This window comes from Thalassophryne amazonica, chromosome 18 (genome assembly GCF_902500255.1).
Source record: "Thalassophryne amazonica chromosome 18, fThaAma1.1, whole genome shotgun sequence".
Taxonomy (NCBI): Eukaryota; Metazoa; Chordata; class Actinopteri; order Batrachoidiformes; family Batrachoididae; genus Thalassophryne; species Thalassophryne amazonica.
In genome coordinates, this window is record NC_047120.1 from 13238111 (window position 1) to 13248161 (window position 10051).

Sequence of the window (10051 nt, forward strand, 5' to 3'; positions counted from 1 at the left end):
TGAGGTGGAATATCTCGCTTTTCAAACCGCGATGGCCCGACATGTTTTAACTTCGCGCTGCATAGCCGAAACTCTGGTAAATATTACAATAGTCTCTAACGATGGAGGACAACCTAAGAAGGTAAAATTATACATAAATTGTGCAAAACCGCCTCTACCGCTCGAGGGTAGTGAATTTTGAGTCAGGAGCCTGTCTGGGGTATATTTTCGAAGCGTATAAAGCAACCCTGAGTTTTTACATGTTACCCTCGATTGAGCCCCACACCCCGAAAGTGACTTTGTGCACATACGAGGTCTGTTAGAAAAGTATCGGACCTTTTTGTTTTTTTCAAAAACCTGATGGATTTGAATCACGTGTGCTTGCTTGAGTGAGCAAACCTTGAACCTTCGTGCGCATGCGTGAACTTTTTCATGCCTGTCGATTGCATCATTTCCTGGTAAGCAGCCTTTGTGTGAGGTGTGTGTCGTGCGCTCGGCATTTTTTCATTCCAAGGAAAAAGACGGAATGACTAGAGCAGCGCTGCATCAAATTTTGCTAGAAACTGAGCGACAGCCAGGTGGAAACCATTCGGATTATTCAGACAGCTTTCGGTGACAATCCTATGGGCATCACACAGATTAAGGAGTGGTACAACCGGTTTAAAGACATCTGCACAACGGTGGAGAGCGAGCCACGCTCCGGTCGGCCATCAACACGCTGAAATGACCAGGTCATTTCCAAAGTGAACGCTGTGGTGATGTGGGACCGTTGTGTGACTATCCGAGAAATTGCAAAAGAGGTGGACATCAGCACTTTTTCGGAACATTCCACTGTGATAGAAGATTTGGCCATGAAAACAGCGGTGGTGAAAATCATGCAGATGGCTTCGGCACGAAGCTGGTGGCGGAGCAAAAGCACCTTTGTATTGAAGTCTCACAGGACATGTTGTGACATGCCCACCTCTTCCACAATTTCTCGGATAGTCACAAGACTGAAAAATCACTGAAAGCCGTCTTAATAATCCGAATGGTTTCCACCTGGCTGTCGCCCAGTTTCTGGTAAAATTTGATGCGGCGCTGCTCCAGTCGCTCCGTCTTTTTCCTTAAAATGAAAAAACACCGAGCGCACAACACACATCCCACACAAAGGCTGCTTACCAGAAAATGATGCAATCGACAGGCGTGAAAAAGTTCATGCATGCGCACGAAGGTTCAAGGTTTGCTCATGCAAGCACACGTGATTCAAATCCATCAGGTTTTTGAAAAAAATAAAAAGGTCCGATACTTTTCTAACAGACCTCGTAGGACTGGAGCGGTATGTCCACTATGGTCGCTGCTTATTTGAGAGGGGATGTTTTAGCAGATCCTCAGACAATTGTGCTGAGAACAAAAAACATTTTCAGATTACATGGACCGGTTACGCCAGCTCTCTGTATAAAGTGACCTTCGATAGATATCCTGCTGGGATACCCACTACGGCCAGGATGACCTTGGAACGCATCCACGGTAATCAGCGGGCCATCGTAGAAGCCCCGGTACCGACATGGGAAAAAATGTTTTCGGCATATGGGGACAGAATCAGCGGGCTTTTTAGGCGCTGGTTGGAATATAAAGACATTATCGGAGTCAGAAGAAACCTGACTCCTTTCTTTTGTTAAGGAGAATCTGGCCACTCCCACCCCACCCGACTGGCCGGGTTACCGCGAGCTTTCCTCAGCTGAAACATTGGTGATGTGGGGCGAAGAAGCCCAAGGGGTGTACCCTTGGTCACCATCTGTAATTTTAGACGACGGACAAGGATCACTCCCCAGTGTTTACGTCGGGGGTCAACCTGCGGCTCCGGCGGAGGTCTGGGGTGAAACATCCCTCCCACCCCACCTGATACGAGAAGCGCTGTATGGTGAGATGTACAAGGTCTATTAGAAAAGTATCCGACCTTATTATTTTTTTCAAAAACCATATGGATTTGAATCACGTGTGATTACATCAGACATTGATGAAACCCTCGTGGGCATGCGAGAGTTTTTTCACGCCTGTCGGTTACGTCATTCGCCTGTGGGCAGTCTTTGAGTGAGGAGTCGCCCACCTTCTCATCGTTTTTTCATTGTTTAGGAATGGCTCAGAGACTGCTGCTTTGTTTGATCAAAATTTTTTCAAAAACTGTAAGGCACAACTGAGTGGACACCATTCGATAAATTCAGCTGGTTTTCGGTAAATATTTTAACAGCTGATGAGAGATTTTGGTCTGGTAGTGTTGCTTTAAGGACGGCCCACAGCGCCTGATGGCGATCTGCGCTTCGAGGCGGCAGCGTCTCGCCATTTCAAGTTGAAAACTTCCACATTTCAGGCTCTGTTGACGCAGTAAGTCGTCAGAGAACAGAGAACTTTCAGAAGAAGTCGGCATGAGGAGTTTATTCGGACATTCCATTGTTAACGGACATTTTGTAATGAAAGAATGTGCGGGCAGAGTCGCATGTCGGGTCGGACCCGACCGCGGGGGGGTCGCGACAGGAAAACACCTCCGTTGGAAACCTTAACAGGCAAGTTGGAACATGCCCAAGCTGTTAAACAATTTCTCAGTTACTCACTTGTTGAAAGCCATCAAAAGCCGCCTGAATTTTACAAATGGTTTTCAACACGGAGGTGTTTTCCTGTCGCGGCGCACACAGATTCGCCGAGTCGTCACGGAAATGACTTGGCGAATTTGCGCGCATGTCTTTCATTACAAAATGTCCTTAAACAGTGGAATGTCCGCATAAAGTCCTCATGCCGGCCTCTTCTGAATCTTCTCTGTTCTCTCACCATGTCCTGGGTGAATTAAGCCTTAAATTAGGATGTTTTCAGGTCGAAACAGGCCGACGACGGCGCCTGGAAGCGCTGCAGGACGTCCTGCTCCGTGGGAAGTCCTTACACCGACAGAAACACCCCATAATCTCTCATCAGCCGTTAAACTTTTCACCAAAAACCAGCTTAATTTCTCGAATAGCGTCCACTCGGATATTCCTCACAGGTCCAGAAAAAAGTTTGATAAAGCAACGCGCGCCGTCTCGAGCAGCGTGTGAAACAAAGGAATTCAGCTGAGAGGGCGGGACCACATCTCACTCAAGGCCTGCCCACAGGCATGAAAAAACTCACGCATGCGCACGAGGGTTCAAGCATGATTGGTGTAATCGCATGTCAATCAAATCCATATAGTTTTTTTTTTTTTATAAAACTGCCGGTTAGTTTTATAAGATACCTCGTACGTCACACCAGTCATCGGTGACCAGCCAGACGGACTTCTCTCTAACGAATTTTTGAAAACAACGAAACTGGCCGTTATCCATCTGCTGGCTGGAGTGATTGCAAATTGTAGAAAGGAACTCTGTTACGGCTGTCAGGTCGAGCATCCGAGTCAGACCCAGCACGATTGCCTGGAAGAGGTATCTGAATTCTTTTACCCATTCAATTTCCATTGTCTGATAAAAAGCCTCTGGACGGAACGGTTTATTCGTGCATTGCTCAAATTGCTGGCGAGCCATTACATATTTCCCTCACCGGCAAGAGTCCAGGGTGTGGCTGAAAACATCTTGAATGAGCTGAAACACTGTGATAATTTTGGTGGAGTGCTGAAGCAGATATCCAGCTGTTTGGAGCATGAAAATCCCACTCACATTCGTGAAATGGAGGATGTCTGGCATGGCCTGATCTGATCGTCACCTGCAGAGCTTTTTGTTTTTATATATATATATATATATCTGTGTCAACGTTCAATTTATCATGGGAAATTATCTGATTAATCTGTGTCGAGGTGTAAGGGATCGTTATGTCATTCGTGAACTGTTGCATCTTTTAAATCAGGCTGTCACATGCAGGCTGAACAATGTTACAATGTCTTCTGTATTGGAAAGGGTGCTGGACTCTGTTAAAAATCAGGCCGCTCCAGAGTTTTGGGAGAAAAACGTGCGAAGAACCGTTTCGCAAATAGCAGATAACTCTTACGCAGGATTTCCATTATGGTTACTGACAATTTTCCGCGATTTAATCCCTACCACCTCTTTACACTGTACGCATTTAACATGGACGTCCTTTGTCACAGTGTAAAACAACAACTCCTGGAGAGATCTGAAGTCCTGACCGTCCTACAGAAACTTAATACAGCGGTTTGTCTGAATAATTGCGGGGATGTTTTACACCGAACCCTGCAGATGATTAAATAGTAACTTCTTTTTATTTTTATTTTTTAATGAATGATAAAAAATGTGTAAAACAATAATTTCTCTGTTTTTAAGTTGTGTGTTTGTAATAAAATGATATATATAAACTAGGATTGCCTGTTTTTTCATCATTCGCAGACTTGATCCCTTACATGATGGCTGAAGAAAGATTGATGAGAAATGTATATTATGACCCTTCAAATCCTGGAAGCTTCGGCGGTGTGGAACGCTTACAGAAGGCTATCAAAGCCGAATCCGGGGTTAAACCCTCCAGGAAAGGTGTGGAGTATTTCTTGTCCGGGGAAGATGCTTACACTTTACATAAACCCGCAAGGATGAATTTTATCAGAAATAGGGTGTTTGTTACAGCCCCTATGAAACAATTCCAGGCTGATCTCTGCGATATGCAGACTTTATCAGCTCATAATGACGACTATAAGTATCTCTTAAAAGTCACAGACATATTTTCAAAAAAAGCATATGCCAGGCTTCTCAAAACGAAAACAGGTCGTGAGGTCTCAAACGCTTTCGCTACCGTTTTACAAGAAAGCGGAGTCCCACAGAAGCTGCAGACTGATGCTGGGAAAGAATTTTTCAACAAGGTTTATTCAGCCCTCGTGAAAAAAACAGCATAAAGCATTTTTCAACTGCCAGCGATCTGAAGGCCGCAGTCGTTGAATGCTTTAATCGGACACTAAAAACCAAGATGTGGAGGTTTTTCACTGCAAACAATACACGTCGTTACATCGACGTGCTACAGGATCTGCTTAAAGCCTATAATACGTCTTATCATAAAAGCATGAAGAAGAGTCCAAATGAGGTTAATGCTCAAAATGTCGATCAAGTGTTTCAAAATTTGTATGGGACTTTTCCCCTATGCACAAGGCCTATGAAGTTTAAATATAAGGTTGGTGATATAGTCAGGATCTCCAAGCTCAGTTTTTGATAAAAAATATCAACAGAGTTTTACAGATGAAATATTCACAGTGTCAGAATGTATTCCACGTTCCCCACCTGTGTATAAATTAACGGACTACGACGGTGAGATCATTGAAGGTTCATTCTATGAACCAGAATTGCAGAAGGTTAAAATATCAAAAGACACACCGTATCAGGTTCAAGAAATTATTTGTGAACGTTTTACCAAGGGGAAGAAATTTGTATTTGTCGGGTGGAAGAATTGGCCTGAGAAATTTAACTCCTGGGTTCCTGCAGACCAACTGATGGCCATATAAATGTGACGTCTATCTTCAACCGGCATATGAAAAATGGATCGGGACCTGAGACAAGGATTTTATGTGACTCTGCCTTCAAATGCCAGCCTAAACGTACTCCCGGATAACACGATTTCATGCTATCAGGTGGACTTGGCTCGACACCTGGATTTAGAGGGAGAGTGGGTTGTGGCCCTGACGGAGATTTCTTATCCTCACACTTGGTTAAATATTCCAGAAAAGCATTGCTCTACGTTTCAGGTGAAAAAAATTACAGGTCTTCCATCCAAGAACAAAATCTCTGTTCACTCGACTTCTTTTGAGGCAGGATATTATGACAACTTTGACCTTATTGCAACGCAGATAAACTTTCGTTTCAAGAATATAGATCCAAAGATGTCTTTAAAATATGACGATATTCAAAAAAATTTTGTGTGGGAAGGAGACGGTACCTGCTACATACATTTTGAAACCCCAACGGCGTACATGCTGGGGTTACATCCTGATAAGTGGTTGAGATGCGGGCCTGGGGCCGTGACCTCCCTGCATTTCCTTGATATAAAAGGCGGGTTATATCATTTTTTCTGTTATACAGACGTTGTTCAGGTTTAGATGGTGGGTGACAGTTTTGCTCCTCTGCTCCGCTGTTTCAAGATCCAAGGGAAGTTTGGAGAAATTATCACGCAAAGATTCAACCCTGCTTATTATATTCCAGTTTCTAAAAGACATATTGAAAAGATACACATTGAGATTCATACAGATCAAGACGAGCCCGTTAAATTCACATACGGGAAAGTGATTGTCACATTACACTTTAAACCGACGGGTTAAAAAAAACAATGCAACCTGATGTTAATAGATTCATTCCTTATTATGAAAATCAGGTCGGTCACGGTTTTTCCAGCGCCCCCATAATGTATGGGAAAGGTTTGGGTAACATATTTTCAAAATTATTCAAGTTCATCACGCCTTTATTTAAACAAGGATGTGTGCTTACCAAACCTCACCTGAAAATGCCGCCAAAAATATCGCGTCTGATGTGGTGAGCCGTGTGGTTGAAAGGGTGTCCTGTTCTCAGGAAGCCGGCATGCAGGAAGGATCCGGGATCATGGTACTCTCGCGATGCCCCACACTGATTCATCTCCGGGTGAAAATTACAAATGCTGACGGGAGTAATCTGGCTGCTGACGCCAGCATGGGGCTAATAAATTACCCCCTGAACACAATTTTTTCACAGGTCGATGTCACTCTGGGTGACAGGTTAATTTCGCAGTCCAGCGCCACACATCCTTACAGGGCTATGATTGAAACATTACTGAACTTCTCAGCTGAATCACTCAAATCTCAGGCCTTTTTTTCAAAGACAAGGCAGGCGAGCTGGATTCAACTGTGACGGCTGTTGATGGGCCTAACGTAGGTCTGGTGAGCAGAGCGCGCCTCACCGCTCGGTCGAGAGAAATCCACCTGCTTGGTCCGTTACACGCAGACATCTTTTTCTGAGAGGTCGTTGTTAAATAATGTTGACCTTAGAGTTAAGCTGATTCGCGCAGGTGACGCTTTCAGCCTGATGTGTGCTGATAACAGCACGTTTAAGCTAAACATCCTGGGAGCGTCTCTTTTTGTTAAAAAAGTCTCAGTCTCCCCAGCAGTTCATCTCGGCCACAATGCGGCGTTATTGAAAGGGAATGCCCTGTATCCGTTATCACGGATTAATGTGAAAACCTATGTTATCCCTCACAATTCCAGAATTTGCAATCAGGAAAATCTCTTTCTGGGGGACATGCTGAAATACGTCGTCCTGGGTGTGGTGAACCACAATGCTTTCAGCAGAAAAAGGGATTTATCCCCATTTAACTTCTGAAACTACAATGTGGAATATCTGGCTCTAAGCCAAAATGGGAGACAGGTGCCTTCTAAACCCTTCCAACCACAATTTAACAACAGTATCTCCGTCAGAGAGTTTTTGTACATAGCCACAGGGAGACATTTGAAGGATCTTCCTCTCTGTATAACTCGTGATGATTTCCCGCTGGGATACGCCTTGTATGCCTTTAAGCTGAGTCCGGAGGAGGATACGGGGGCATTGTCACCGGTTTCTACTGGCAGTCTAAGGCTGGAAATGTGTTTCAGAGTGGTGACCCCGCATACGATAATGCTAGTGGTCTACGCGTGCTACGACTCCATTCTGGAAATTAACTCCAAACGGCAAGTGTTAGTCAATTTTTACTGAATCGTGAACACCCTTGAATTGGAGGCCATGATGAGGCATTTAGCAGGAAACATTTTCGGAGGAGTGTGGGCCTGTGATGAATTAGATCGCATCAAAGTGAAACCGCCTGCTTTTCATAGTAAATACCCACCTGAGGCATTTACCGGGTGAACACTGGCTGGTGATCACTGTTGAAAAAGATGGTGGAGCTACGTTTTTTGATTCCTTCGGATTTAGCCCGGACTTCAACCTGTACCCCAAAGGTATCCTACAGTATTTGGAAAATCAACGTGGGATTACAAAGATTTTCTATCATAATAGACAGCTACAACATGAAATGTCAGATGTGTGCCGGCAACACTGTGTCTTTTATTTATCTAAAAGAGCCTGCGGGCTGTCCAACAAAGATGTACTGTCTTTATACACCTGCAACACTGTTAAGAACGACGATATGGTTTTTCAGTTTGTGAAGGAATATCAGCAATGTACCAGAACAGGCTGTAAGAGCTCGTGTAACCAGTGTTCATGTTGCTTTCATGCATTTAAAATCTGTTACAATTTACACTGAATGAAATCACTGTAGACTGTTACTTTTGTAAAGATTTTTATTGTGATGATAAAGATGCTGTATAACAACAAATTATATATTAAATAAATGATTAGTACAATAACAAGGTCTGCTTCTTTTATTTGAAAACTCTGTGATCTTCTTTCATGCTGGAAGTGTCACCGGCTCTGATGCCTGGGTATCTCTGACCATGTTGCTGATCCGGTTAGCCTCAGAAAGCAATGTTTATGTGGGAAATTCTTCCCAAATGATCGGCTTCACCTTTTTTTTCTTCTTGCTGGGGGATTTGGTTGCAAGTGGTGGCTCATCTGGCAATATACTTTGGCTTTTTTTAAATTTGTGCAGTTCTTCGCGGGCTGCAGGGTTTGAAATGCAGGTCACAGGAATATTATATTCATTCAAAACAGTAAGAAAACGGCCCCAGCCTGTTGGAAGGTTGGATTTTTTGAAGGAAGAGCTGAGATATTTCATGAGATCGATTGCATGGGAACCCTTAACTGCCCGCTTGTTATAAATAAATTCACCCGATGCGGTCCAAGTAGCATTACCTGTGGAAATCTTCCTCATAATATACTCTGCGTACTTACGGTCACTCGAGGGCAGGTTCTCTATCACCTCCCTCACGCTACCCGTGAACTCCTCCTCTTTCGGTGTGATAACGGGCTCCTTTTCAGAGGGTGAAACACGTGCCCGCTTTTCATTGCCTGATAAGCATTAAATAATGCTGCAGGAGAGCCTCGTATTTTTTAATTTTCTCATAAGGACTCTGTCCATCCTCGGCTATAACTGCCCTCATTTTAAAATCCAAATCATTTTCAGCGGACTGTCTGATGTCTGCACCACCAGGATTCAACCGTTGTGTATTTGAGGTCATTTGTTCAAATTGCTGGGGCATTACCAGAAACATCTTCTGAGTCGATTTTGATGTCATTTATCCTCGTATGAGTTGAGTAATCAGTAGTGCAGGAGCCAGTAGTGGCAACAAGAATCCTCCAGTCTGTATAAGACTCCTGCGTTTACTCTTTAAGCTGGTCTTTTTAGCCGCCAAAAGCTGTAAAGCTTTTCTCCTCCTTTTCTCCTCCTTTTCAGGGTGCTGAATTGTCTCCTGTTCAGGACGATATTACCCTTTAAAATATTCAGAGCAATCTCAGATAAGGCATGCAGAAGGTCGGGAGCCGCTGTTCTCAAAATGTCTTGACGCTGATGTGGGCTGGCTTTGATTATAGTTTTAAGAATTTCGGCATTCCTTTTTAAAAGTGAGCTCATGGTCTCCTGCTGGATTTTGCAATATAAACAGCCAACCACTGATGTTGCAACAACCCTGTTCTCAGTCTAAACCGATCTGGGCAGTTTTGTGTACAGTACAGGAATAAATATCTGTATGGTTCGCTGGTTGCGTTTCTAAGTTGTCCAAAAATATTGTTTTTGGAAGGGGAAAATTTGTTGAGCTAAAATATTCATCTGCAGCTTATCACGTGGGTTTTTAAAGAGCACCATATAGCTTGTGTTGAGAATGATTGTTCTGCTGTATTTCCCCTGATGAAACACATTCTGAGTTATTAAAATTATCGACATATTCCTATGATGTCTGTACTGTGTAAATACTCTCACAACTCCGGGGTCATCAACTGCCTGAAAAATGAGATCGTCCAATATTATCAGGTGAGACTGACCAGAAAGAAAAAGGCTTTCGTCTTCGAAAGAATCAGGCAGACCTTGCACAAATGTAATGTTTTTATTCTTCACCCTCAGTTCAGAGTACATGGGTTGGAATGAGGTGTAAATCCATACAATATTTTCTGACACATCTTTCATTATATGATCACAGTTCTCCAATAATGATTTAACAAAAACAGTTTTTACTGATCCACTTGGTCCTATTACA